This window comes from Oryzias latipes, chromosome 2 (genome assembly GCF_053564925.1).
Source record: "Oryzias latipes strain Hd-rR chromosome 2, Olatipes_Hd-rR_3.1".
NCBI classification, from domain to species: domain Eukaryota; kingdom Metazoa; phylum Chordata; class Actinopteri; order Beloniformes; family Adrianichthyidae; genus Oryzias; species Oryzias latipes.
The window spans coordinates 33,033,470-33,047,380 of NC_136238.1; the positions used below are offsets into that span (position 1 = coordinate 33,033,470).

The 13,911-nt window shown below is 41.3% G+C and overlaps 2 long non-coding RNA genes across 2 annotated transcripts in view; one reads left to right on the forward strand and one right to left on the reverse strand.

Annotated features, from left to right (window-relative positions):
- LOC144988226 (uncharacterized) overlaps positions 1–13,911 on the forward strand; it is a 237,683-nt gene that overhangs the window by 69,008 nt on the left and 154,764 nt on the right. The gene's annotated exons all lie outside the window — the stretch shown is intronic.
- On the reverse strand, positions 7,745–9,048 carry LOC144988584 (uncharacterized). The gene is made up of 2 exons (XR_013652505.1): positions 8,419–9,048; positions 7,745–8,303 (listed from the first exon to the last, which is right to left on the reverse strand). It is a non-coding gene; the product is annotated as an uncharacterized LOC144988584 (long non-coding RNA).

Here is a 13,911-nt window from a genome sequence, read left to right on the forward strand (position 1 = left end):
ACAACAGTCAAAGAAATCAACATTTAGCACAAAGTGAACAAACTTAGGTCACGTGCTAACGTTCTGATTCTGTTGGAAAAGCCTTTTGTATTTATTTCTTCAGAATTTTGGCTCAAAAAGACCAATGACAAATGAAACTCCCTCCAATAAAGTTGCTTTATAATGAGGAAATGAAATGTTATTTTTATTGAATTATCAAATGGAGACTCAGCTTCAGGTGATAATAAAGGTTGGTGCTATTTCCAGTTTTAGAAAGAACATGCCTTCTGCACAGTTTGCAGTGAACGTTACTCATTTTTGTCAGTTTTTAATGAACTGAAATACCTCCACACAGGAGACAACATTTAATTTTTGACAAAATATTTTTTACCAGCCACAGAAGTATTTAGAGGTTTTACTTTTTTTTACTTTTTTCTGATTTATTTAAAGAAAAACAGCATCAAAGTAATTTCTTGGTGTGACACGTCTTTCTTGTCGTCTAACTGTAAACTCCAATTCAAACATGCTGACAAAACAAGGACAGATTTACTAGAGATATGTTTTTTGAAACATAGCACATGAACGTACCTCTCCAAATATTACTTTTGTATGCATTTAGCTTTTTTTCAGAGTGTACTGCCTGAAATAACATTTCAGGCTTTGATGAAAAGTCAACGTGCCAGACTCAAGGTCTAACACTGTAGCTTTCAACCTTATATGCCACAAACTGGCATAATATTAGTCTTTGAAGTGTGATCAAATCAACCTATATATATTTATTTTTTTTTGTTGAAAAAAGCACTTGTCATACCATGCGCAACTAGAAACGCTTAAACATTCATACAAAAAAACAACACAATATTACAATAACAACCCAATCCACCGTTCACCTTTCCCACTCCCCTCCGTTAACAAATACGACACATGACCCCACACACAATGAATACTTATAAAAGTAGCTTTTAAAAGAGATTGATAAGATAATTTGATGAATAAATACTAAACAAGTTAAATAATAAAATGTTAATACTGGGAATTATTTTTAATGCTTCTTTAAAGTGTCAAAGCTCAATTCGAGGTTGAGTTTTACAGTATTCCTTTTTGTATTACTGTTCCAGTGTAGCTGTTCTTGTCTCGTTAAAATTTTCTCTCTGAGGTTAAAGTTGGCCCAAAAGAAGCCACTTTAGGGAAGGTGAGCCAGGAAGCATGTAATACTTATGAGATATCAGGGAAATAGTTTTTTGCTATGATTTATTATATGTTTTGGTAAAAATGTTAATTCATTAATATATTAACATTTGGAAAGATGCAATTCTTCTGGAGTTTTAAGGGAAAAAAACATTCTAATTATAATGAACACACAGAAACAATCTCAAAAAAGATAACATTAAAATAAAAAGTTCCTGTAAATACATGGCACATGAAATAAGCCAGTAAGCTAGGTCTATTGGAGGAGCAGCGTTTGATGCTACAGCATCAATGCTGAGATGTTATGCTGATGTGTAGGCGACAAGGAATTGGAGAGGAAGGACTGAGAAATCACAGGAGCGCATCTGAGGACAGAAGAGGATTATGTGAAACACTATTTATAAGACATAATGGTCTAAGAATCAAATTAAATGAAATAGTTTAATTTAAAAATAACATGGAGATGCATGTGCAATGTTGACTAGACTGTATAATATTCAATGAAGTTTATCTAATTTGCAAATTATATTAGTCATTCATATGTAATTTCAATGATACCGTCATTACAGTAATTGCAATAAGGAATGCAATAACAGTAAAAAATAGCATGTGTGAATTTTATGATGACATTTGGCATAACGATGTACACGATTTTGATTGACTGTTAACAAGCCAAGGTGGGACAACATAAGAAAAGCACTTAAAGCAATTAGCATAACACCTAATCTAATATTTAAACATTTACCTGGGGGAATGTAAGGTAGGCGTTGTTACACAACAAGGACCACCCGTTAACATGATGAGAATACAGACGTTAAAGTTTAAGTTAAAGCTTAGAGCACTCGCGGTAGCTAATTGACGTTAAGCTAACGGTGCTAGCATTAGTTCTGCAACAGCAACGATACGATTGACTGATTAAATCATCTTTACTTTATATATCTCTGTCTTTGTTGAGTCTTTCCTGCTCTTCTTTTATTTTTTCCCTCTCCCGGGTAACAGGAACTTACTGAGGAAGTTTTGGGCTATCACTTAATGTGAGTGAATCTCAAATTGCTGATTGTTGGATCATGATCTGTGCAACAATTTAGCAAACTTTGCTATCCAGGGAAATGAATGAGGGTTTATTCTTATCTTAAGACATCATAACGACCAACTAGTTTAAAGAACAGCAGAGGCATTTAGCCTTTACAGTCAATGAGCGAAGGATGCCATTACTTACTGTAGAGCTTTGCTTTCACATGTACCTGTCCACGTTGCGGGTCCACATTGCGTGCGCAAGAACGGAGCCCATTTCCCAAAATGCATCTGACCAATCACCGTGTCCCTGTAACCAAGGTGTAACAACAAGACCAATGATTGGCCGCAAAGCATGCTGGGAAACGTGACGTACTGCTATTGTTGTTATGCTGCGAGCTAAAGGTAAGTGCATTAGGCGAAGCAGCCAGCTTAATAAGATATTTTCCAGATTTTCATCGAGACGATAACAGATCGACCATTCTTGCTTTTATATTTACCCCTATTGAATACTCACAGAGACACTGAAGTAGCGGCAGGAAGCGGCTTTTGCAGCAAGATGACGAAGGGCGTACCATCGGCATCAGGATGATGTGAATGAACGTGAATACGATGGATGCTTTTGTGCTTTTTAAAATAAATAAATCTGTTCTCTAAACATCCTCCGTGTCTTCAATGCAATGTAATGAGACATACAAAGACAGAAATGTGAAGGTATCTGCTGTAAATCTATGACGTAAATTAATAACAGGATAAATGATCGGCTAGTTAGCATGTAGCCTAATAGCCTTCGAATGTAAAGCAACTGACTGCTAAAGTTAATGAAAGACAAGTCCTGAATATTATCATTCCTATTCGACCCTAGACTACAACATCAGCTGTCTGTCTGTCAACCGACCAGCCGGTTGCCCAAATGCCAGCATACATCAAAGAGCTCTGCGACGGAGCTAGCAGTAGCCTAGAAGGAACTATCGTATGACAAAGCAGCCTAGTTATCATAAATCTTTTGATATTTTTCTTATATCCATTGAGACAATAATAAAGTGATCATTTTTGTTTTTCATGTTCCTTTTTTGAACGAATATGGGTCACAGAGACACGGAAGTTACCGCTGACAGCAGCTTTTGCGGCCGGACGGAGACCATATCCGTGTGAATGATTTATGACGTGAATAAATAATTGCGTTCGAACGGATTAATCATTTCGAGGGAACGGAATAGTATTTCGAGGGAACGCAATAGTATCTTGTGGGAACGGAATAGTATCTTGTGGGAACGGAATAGTATTTCGTGCGAACGAGATAATAATCTGTGGGAACAAGATATTAATCTGTGGGAACAAGATATATTTTTATATCTTAATGTCAGGACACGGGCTCTGTACTTTTCTGACAACAAATCCTGAAATTGTTCCATTCAAGGAAACATTGACTAATATTTGTATTGATGCTGTTTCCCATCTGTGTTTTCCAACCTGCATCAAGAATTAGCTCATGTTTATTGATTGACTTTCTTTGGAAGTTTGGCTTCTCTGATGAACCACCAGAGGGCGACAGAGAACATAAAAAGAACATGCGATCGGCTCAGTTTGCAGTGAATGTTACTCATTTTTGTCAGTTTTTAATAAACTGAAATACCTCCACACAGGAGAAAACATTTAATTTTTATCAACATATCTTTTACCGGCCACAGAAATATTTAGAGGTTTTACTTTTTGAACTGTTTTCTAATTTATTTCAAGAAAATATCAAAGTAATTTCTAGGTCTGAACACGTCTTTATTGTCATCTAACTGTAAACTCCAATTCAAACATGCTGACAAAACAAGGACAGATTTACTAGAGATTTCTTAATTCTGCTTCCATGTGATCACATGAAAACAGTCCAATGTTTTGGATTCTTCTTCTTCTATATCATTGACATTAAAGCTGCAGCTCTGTCACCAGGAAACAACATGTGACAGGTCCCAGTTTTTGGTGGAACACCGTCTCTGTGATGCTACAGACGCTGCTAAAACACAGTGGATTTCATTCTGTTCTATGTAGAAAAGACTGTTTGATTCATGTCTGATGAATTCATCTTGGAGTATTTATCCTCCACGTCTAGAAGTCCGCTCCGTGAAAATCCTGTCCGACTTTAAAGCGGTCCGCGTTTCCATGGTGACGGAGGGAACAGCTGGTTAGCATCTTTCTAACTTGACTGAACTGAGGGTTGGGGCTTCCAGCTACAGAACCAACCTGAGAGCAAATGAACATTCAAATCCTCCACAAGCTAAACCCCATCAGCGTTGGATTGCTGCTGACAGACAGACTTCATTGATGGCATCTTCCGTTCTGGACCTGACGTTTAGCACACCATAGCTGGATTCCAGAGCGCTTTATCAAAGCGCCTTAAGCCCGTTTGGACTCTGGCGCTCCACGCGCTGGATGAATAGTGGCGTTTGGAGGAAGTGCGGCTGCGCAGTCCGTCACTGAACACCGTCACTGCCTGGACCTCTTTCTGGGTCCTAGTGCCCTAAAGGTTACAGCTCCTGGTTCCACAAGAAAAAAGTCCATTCTAGAGGCCACTCTGACGTCATCATCATCAAAGACAGCGTTACCTAGCAACCATACCAAGACCATAGCAGCTATAGAGGGAAACACAACAAACCATCAATGGCGGTTAAAGCAGTCAGACGTTTGTTCTGCAGCTCAGCAAAAATCTCTGCTTTAGGTTTTGGGGAGAAAAACAAAGGAAAACACACGGAGAAGGATTCTGCAAAGGAAATCCCAAGTTCTATTGGTAAGTCAGCGTCCTGGAAACATGCTTTGTTGGTTCTGAAGTGGCATGAATGCAGACTTAGATTGGTTTGTTTCCTTGGATTCTTCAGATGGATTCAAGCTGTGAATGTTGTCAGCATAAAGCAAGTTTGGACTAAACTAAAGCAGAAAGTGGCTTTGAAGATGGTCAGGAGAAATGAGGGCTTTTTTCAGGAATTCTGGGAAGAGGAGGACTTCTCCAAACAACCAGAATCTAGGAGGAGGTTTTTTCAGCATTGAGATCAGGATTTAGCATGAGCTTCAATCCCATTTTTGTTCAATCCAAATGTTTACCGTCATATTCAGGAGTTCAACTCTGAAAGCCACCATGACATCATAGACATTAAAGACCCTGTTACCTAGCAACCAAACACAACAAACTGGAGACTATTCAAACTGGACATTTTGGGGCAACAATTCTTTTCTAACTCAAGTTTTTATGAAAAATCCAAATGATGGAAACAGATTGTGTAAAGGAAATGAGGATCTATTGGTGAGTCACAGTCCTGGAAACATGAGTTGTGCTCTGATGAAGACGCCTGATCCAAATGTGGATTTTTGAAATGTTCTTCATGAGATTCAAACTGATTGAAGCTTTGAATTAAAGGTGTCAACACATTTCTGCATTGGATTCATTCTGTTTCAGTGTCTAAGGTTGGTTTTGTGGCAGAAACCAAGTTTTTGTTGAACAGTAGCGTTTGAAAAAGCAGAAAGTGGCTTTGAAGATGGTCAGGAGAACTTCTTTGAAGAGGAGGACTTCTCCAAACAACCACAACCTTAGAGGAAGTTTTCTGAGCATTCATAGAATGCTTTTCCAATGACTCATCATTTTCCACAAGAAGCTAATGAGTTTTTCCAAATGCATGCTGGATATTCTTAGTTCTAGCTTGGAAAGCACTTTGTGGGATTTCCCTGGAAAACCTGCTTTATCAATCATTTTGGTCTCTTTTTCTTCTTCCAAGTTCCAGCTTGGTGAGTGTGCAGGTCGCCATGGCAACCACTGTCCAGGTCAAAGGGAGGACCACGGCCATCCAGTCTCCAGGCTTTTGGATTGATCTGGATTTGATAAACATTTGTTTCCCACATTTTAATAATAGAATTCAACATGGGACATATAGTGGATTGTAAGAATAGGAACAAAAACAGCAACAACAAAATAATCCTCCTCCCCTTAAAACATGCATTTGACTCTGAACAAGTCTAAAACAAATCCAAGCAAAGACCAGCGCTGGGGCTCCTGCTAGTTTCTTTTAGAAGAGCCTGCCTCTTCCAAACATAGAATGTTCAACAACTAGAGCTAAAAATGTCTGTTGGTAGATTTCTGGATGTTGGCCGTATCCCAGCGAGCAAGGCCAAGTCAGCCCCAGATGGTTTCAAAGTGGACAGAAAATGTTTTTAGGAGTTTCTAGAATGTTCAACAACTAGAGCTAAATGAAACTAGTGCATGAAATGACAAAGAACTTCCTGTTTGAAAGGAATCTCATGATGGCTTCCACCTGTCTCTTTGCTTTTCCTTTCTTTTTTGGGTTTCTCCTCTTTGGGAGGTTACACAAAACTGCACTTTAACCCAGAAGGAAACAACAACCGTTCCACAATCCCTGAATCCCCTACAGCCTTTATCTAAACATTTACATTGACCATTATCACACATTTGATTGCATTTTCTCAGAAAAACAAGCACAACTTCCCGTTTGTTTGTGTGTGAAATGATTCCAAAAAGCCATGTGTCATCCTGGAGGGACTGGTTTCTCATCAATGCAGACCACCAAGTTTCTCTGGTTTCTGACTATTTGGTGGCTGGTAGACCTTTTGGGATTTTTGTCAGGGAAAGAAGTGAACCTGGGCTCCAAATATTGGAAGACACTGATCTAAAAGTACTAGGACATCTGGAGAAAGCTCTAGTTCTGCTCCAACTCAGTCCAAAGCACTGAAGATAGATGGAGTTGGATTTGGGAGAGGACTGAGCTCATTCAGATGAAGAAAGAACAAGTCAACAGATGAAGAAGATTTCAGGAAGTTTCCCATTCAACAAGTTCAAGTTTCCAGAGAGCTAGTTTAGCATCCGTGTTCTGGACCAAACCACTGTCCCTCTGAAGGTCCAGACACAGAGAGGCCCAGAGTGACCCCCATTTCTCCTTTTTGCTCTCTCCAGTGGCTGACTCCGCCCCTTAGGACGTCCCCCTGTGTGGATCAGTGGTCAGTGGGTTGGAACCTGCTGCAAATGCAGGCTCTGGTTCTAACTGCTGGATCAGAAGTGGAATGTGAGCTGTAGTGGTGTGTCTGCAGCTGGATGTGGAACACATGAGGGAGGGGTCAAAGGTCAATCTTTCTTCCAAACAAATGTTGTCAGTCTATTCTCCAACAATGCTCCAACATCTTCAAAGGTTTTTGGTCCCAAATCCAGAGTGTAGTTGGTAGGACGTGATCATTTCAGCCTCAGATTTGGGATCTGTCATCTCTCTGCCACCGTGACACCGAGTGATGAGTTCATGCTCCAAAGCGGCCCGATCTCTGGCTTTAGGGACTATTCCAAAAGCTTTCAATGATGGCGGGGAATGAACATTAGGAACAGATGACGGCTTGAAATGCTTGAAATTCCTCACCTGCAGCTGTTGTTGTTTGTGTGTTGATCCACAAACACATGCTGTGAAGAGGAACCTGCAGTGAAGGCAGCCATGTTGGAGCCTCACACATGTTCTCATTAGGATCAAATGAACCAGTGTGTTTGAGACTGAAAGACTGAAGGACAAAGAAAGATGGAGATTCATTAAGGATCAAATCCAGACTTTATTCATGTCTTCAGACAAAAAAGCTGCAGACATTTTACAGACACAATTGAGGTTTTTCAACACTTTTCTGAGCAGAAGATGCAGTTCTGGATACAGCCAGAAGGTGTCGCCCTTCTCATTTCTAATCCAAGTTCAAACTACAGACCTGACTGATTTGGTTTGGTTTTTGTTATTTTAGCCATCATGTATGAAAACATCAGACCTAGAATTACAGAAAAAACATCAAAAATGTTTCACAAACTTATTTTAATAAACTGAAAGTGTATAATTTCTGTCTATTGGAAGTCATTTGAAGTGAAGCTGTGAAAGTGACCACATTTGTTCAACAGCCTCATAGCAACAAGAAACAAAGCAGATTTCTCTCCAAAGAAGTTTTTTTCCTCCGTTTTCCATCCAAACAAAGACAAACAGATGTTCTGTTTGGCAGAAATGTGTTTCCACCCAGAGGAACCTGCAGCAGCTGCTGATCCATCAGAAGATTCTGGACCTGCAGAGACTTCCCACACAGCTGCCTCTGCCTCCAAAGAAGCTGCTGATCTGCATGGAGAGAGAGAGAGCTCCAAGTCTCTGCAACCAAAGCAAAGAAGCAACCAGAGAACAGAAGCACAGAGCTGAAGCAAACATCCCAGAACGTTTGCTTTGGGAGTCCCACCTTCAGTTTGATCCGCTTCAAGACAAAGTCCCACATGAAAGAGATCAAAGTGAGCTAACCAAGCGCTTCATCCAAGAGAAGCAGCTCCAAAGCACAAAGACTCCGTCTGGTTGCAGGAACTCTGGGAAAGAAGGAGCAGGAGGAACTCCTGTAGGAATCTCTGCAGGAAACATCAGCTTGGAAAGAAGAGCTGACTCAGCTGAAACATCAGCTAACATGTCAGCAGTCTGTGGCTGAGACCAAGTCAACACTCCTGCAGAGAGAGAGAGACAGAGAGAGAGAGAGAGACAGAGAGAGAGAGCTGGAAGCTGCTGTCAGTGAAGAGAAAAGCAGGACAGCTGAAGCTCCCAGACTCTCAGCCCAACAGCTGAAGGAGTCCTCTGGACTCCAAGCTGATCTGCTCCCAATCCAAGAACATGTCCAGAAGGACAAAGACTCCACCCTCCCTCCCTCCCACCTCCTGACTGACTGACACCACAGAGGGAGGCAACAGTCCCATGGAGACCAGCTCTGATGGAGAACCACAAGAACCTGGAAGGAGAACGGCAGCAGTGAACAGCAGCAAGAACAGTCCTCCCTTTTGGGGGAGATCTCCTCACTCACAGAGACCCTCAAGAAGAAGGAGGAGGAGGAGGAGAAAATGATGCTTTCAAAGAACTTGATGGACACATTCAATCAGATCAAAGAGGAGATTGAAAACCTGCAGAAACCAAAACCCAAGAAGAAATCTGGGATGCAGAGATTCCTTCAGTTTTTCCAAAGATCTGAAAGACAGAATTGATCCAAACTGGATTGATTTTGGTTCTTTGAGTTTTTCTACATTTGACACAAACCAAAGTGGGAGGAGTCATCTATGTGAAGTCCATCAGAATCCTAGAAAGAAGTTCTAGATCATATATATCTAAACATCCTTGATTGTAAATGATGGATCTAAAGTTGAAAAGAAGTCAAAGTGCTGACTCAGCACAGATCAAAGGAGACACAGATGATTTCCTGGAATGAAGAAAACATCAAACATCATGATGTGATCTGGAACTGAGCTGTTCTTCAGAAGATCCTCCCAAACATGGAAACTGTTGCTGCAACACGTGAAGGTTTGGTTCTGTTGCTAGTGAGATCTGATGGATCAGAACCAGACTTCTGTCAGCTGGAACTGGGGCTTCTTCCAGACCATGTGACCTCATGGACAAAGTTCCAACATGGTTTCAATGAAATGTGGAGCTTTTCCAGGAAACGTTGCCAGTGGCGCCTCCAGAATTTTTTCATGGGGGTGGCCAGTGGGGGGCCACATTTAATCTTGGGGTGGCACACAAAAACCATGAGCTATATTTTTAAAATTCATTCTACCAAACGTAGTAAAACAACCTTTAGAAAACCAACAGAAAGATAAATGCCTACTGATATTTTGTAGAACATGAACTTATAGTAGATACTACTAGTATAATAACTAATAGATACTAGTAGATACCATTAGTACATACTACTACTGATATATATTTATTTATTTTTTTGTTTATATTTAATGCTTAGGTGTGTCTGCTTGGGGTGTTCGGCTCTTGACTGAGAGATATCTATAATAAACAAAAAATTAAATCTGTTGTTCTGAAATAATAATAAAAAAATCCTTCTAATTATTAATTATATCTGTTGACATTTCTATTCAGACTAATAATCATGAAACATTTTTATTATTAGGGTAACATAATTCTAACTTCACCAGTTGGTCCAGGAACAGGTGGAGCACCTGCTTATGCTGAGTTCTGCCTTGCTTCTCTGACCGATGATGCTGACTGTCCCTCGTCTGATGCCGTCTCATCTTTGTCTTCCTTATTCTCTTCTGTCATTCATGCTGCTCTGTCTCATCTTCCTCCTCCTCACTACTCCTCTGTTGCTCCCCTACCATCTCTTTCACTCCTTCTGCTGCACTTTTATTCTTAAAATAAGAATATATGTTGAATTTCTCTTCATTCTCTGAAAATGGACAGACACAAGCAACAACTAATGACTATAGGTAACTCTGTCGAAACAAAAACACATCAAAATGTTGCGGTAACACAACAACCAGTGCTTAAATAGTGCCATGAAAATGAGTGGCTTGTGACAGGGACATCCTTTTTTTACTTATTAATAAAAAGTAATGACACATCCACCACCGCTGATGATGTGGCGTATTTGCACCAAGTATTTGCACACCGGGTTTACATGTTTTGCAGACCGCATGTTTTTTACACCTTTGCAGCTGTATTTATTTAATATTTAATATTTATTTCTTTATTTAATAAGAATCTAATTTTTGATAATAATTTTTCACAATAATTTTAGTGATATTTTTAATTATTTAATATAAATGTCATTTGTGATGTCCTTTATTGATGTTATATTATACCGATTATTTCTGAATGTCGTGTTGCTGCCACAGATAAATGGAATTTCCCCATTGTGGGATTAATAAAGTCATCTATCTATCTATCTATCTATCTATCTATCTATCTATCTATCTATCTATCTATCTATCTATCTATCTATCTATCTATCTATCTATCTATCTATCTATCTATCTATCTATCTATCTATCTATACAGATCTAAAGTACAGTAAACAGATTGTTAAAGACCCACGGAAAATATTTAACAGGAAAAGAAACGTAGCATTTTGGGATGTGTGATTGTGTGTGTGTGTGTGCGTGCGTGCGTTCGCGCGCGCACGCGTGTGTGTGCGTGCTGAAACCGGTGCTCGCGCAATGCAGGAAGAGAGGGGGGAGAGCGCGTGAGGGTGTGGAGCGCATACACGCGCGGTCAGTCGCCGTTTTGGACTTAAAGAAAAAGTAATAAAGAAAGTTCATTTTTAGTGACTGAGACTGGTTCTTTTGTCTGACCGAGGATCTGAGGGTTCGAACGCGGAAGTGAACCACGCGTCTTATTCATTCTGCATCCAGCGGCTCCTCTGTAGATGTCTGCGCACTCAAAGGCAGCAGGGAGGGGAGGGGGTGAGGGCCGGTTTAGGTGATCAGAGCGACTTGCCCGCTTGCTGGCTGTGCATTTGGGATGAAACGCACAACTGATGCTACCACAGCTTATAGTGGCTACTGGGGTGGCCACTGGGGTGGCCAGGTGTCGGAGAGGGGTGGCCGTGGCCACCCCTGGCCACCCCCTGGTGGCGCCACTGAACGTTGCTGCAGTTCCTCCGTCTCATCAAATGAGAGATTTCTCTGCACTAAAGAAGAAAATCTTCCTGAACAGCTTCAAGCTGCAGAAAAACTGTTTCCATCATTCTGAGGACATTTCTTTAGGCTTCATGTGAAGAAAACAAACTGTTTGAAAAGATGAAAACAGAAACAAAGACGTTTCTAGAAGCTGCAGATGTAGTTACAAAGAATAGCCAGCAGGTGTCTCACTGTGGGAGTCTCTGGAGTTGAAAAATGACTTTTCTTTGGTGAAATTCAGTCATTTGGATGAAAGACAAACAGGAAGACAAATCCTTGTTCTTCGAATATTGGATCCAAATGTTGGTAGAAAAGAACCCTCTTAGTGATGAAGGTCAGAGGGTGGAGCTTCTGCAGGATGAATCTCTGACAAACTGTTGAAGCAGCCGGAAAACTACTGCAGCAGAAACAGTCATTTCAGTTACACTTAAATGTTCCTGTCTCACTCCACATAAACTCCTGTCCTTCATCAGCCGTAGCCAGGGAAATCAGCTGACTCCAGCAGCTGCAGAAGCTCATGTTTGACAATAGTGGGATGAGGGAAATTTTTGGAAAAAGCATTTTCTTATTCATCCCTGAAACCAGAAGAAGATGAGGAGTTCTGAGCGTCTTTTCTGACCCTTTCATGAGGATCTTTAGCAGAGAGCAGAACGTTGATCTGATCTGTTGGAAGCCACTCCATCCTGAAGCTGCACTGCTGAGTTCCTGTCCACCAGGGGGCAGCACTCCTTCCATGCAGCTGCAGGAAACCTTGATGTTCTGCAGAATCTGCAGCCGTTCAGACACGCCCTGTTACTGAGGAACACAGACGGCCTTCAGGAATGTGGGTTTTCTTGGAAGCTCTGACAGATCTGGAAGATCCACATTCTTTCAGTTTCCCATCAGCTTTGGGATCAAATCTTCCTCCAACTGCTGTTCTGACTTGTTCCCACTCTGACTTCAATCTGCTTCTTTCTCTGCTTCTGCTTCACTTTTAGGATCTTGTGGATTTGAAAGGTTGTGATTCTAACAGACATATCCCTGTTCCCTTCTCTACCTCTGTGCCGGTTCCAAGCCCGGATTGAGAAGGTTGCGTCAGGAAGGGCATCCGGCGTAAAACATTGCCAAATTTACCATGCGACTTGTTCGCTGTGGCAACCCCTGATGGGAGAAGCCGAAAGTGAAAGTGATTCTAACAGACATGGAAAGAAAAGCTTCTCAGCTTCACTGTCAGCCATTTTCCTGAGCTGCATGTGAACAAACTCTCTGTTCCTCTGAGTCTGACTGATGATCAGAAGGAGCTGTTTACAGGAAATAGTCAGGCCCCTCCCTTCAGCTCCATCAGAGTTTCTGCTTCAGTGTCAGTAGATGACAGATGAGGGGAGTTCATGCACGTCTGGATGCAGAAGGTCACATGACCTCACCTTTCTCAGTCGCTGAGATCAACAGTCTGTCAATCAGCTTGAAGCTCCGCCCCTCCTCTCAGCTGCTGTCAGGTGGTGTCAGGTTTTCTTCTTGAACCTGTTCTCTGTCTTTAGTTCATGAAACAAACATCCTGCAGCTCCTGACAGTCATTTTACCTCCAACTACAGGCCCCGCCCCTTTTTCATGTCAGGACAAAACCTGATCAGATCCTGATCCTCTGACTGTGGAGCAGTGGGTGTTCACTACGTAGACAACAGGCAGGTTGAGGGTTTGATTCAAGGTAGGCTGTTCCACCTACTGCCCCGCCCACCTGCTGCCCCGCCTACCTGTGCTTCCCCGCCCACCTGTGCTGCCCCTCCTCCATCCAGGTGGACTCTTCCTGGTTGTGAGTCAGTGATCAGTGCTGCAGCTGCGTTGACATGGTGAGGGAGACTCTTCTTCCTCTTCATCTCTTTGCAGAAACTGAAGTGAGTTTGTTTCTGGAACTTTGTCTTCACTAACTTGACTGTTTGTTTCTGAATGTTTGGAGAAGATCTTCTTTCTCTGCAAACTCTCATCTCTCTGCTGTTTCCAAAGCTTCATCATTGTTGGATCAACAACATGGAGAACTCTTCTTCATCATGTCAACAACCAGCTGATGCTTGTTGGCTTTTTTCCTTCCTGTTCTCCTCCATCCACGTCTGTGTGTGAACTCATTACTAAAGTAATAGATTACAGTTCCAGGTAACTGTGTGCTGAGTAATATTTCCTCATTCCATGCTCAGGAACTCTCCGTAGGACCACATGCTACTGTTTTCTGTGGTTCAGAGAGCAAAGTTGGTGACCACAAATGATAGAGATTCCAAACCCAGAAATACATCCCATAGACCAACAGACGTCCATTTAAA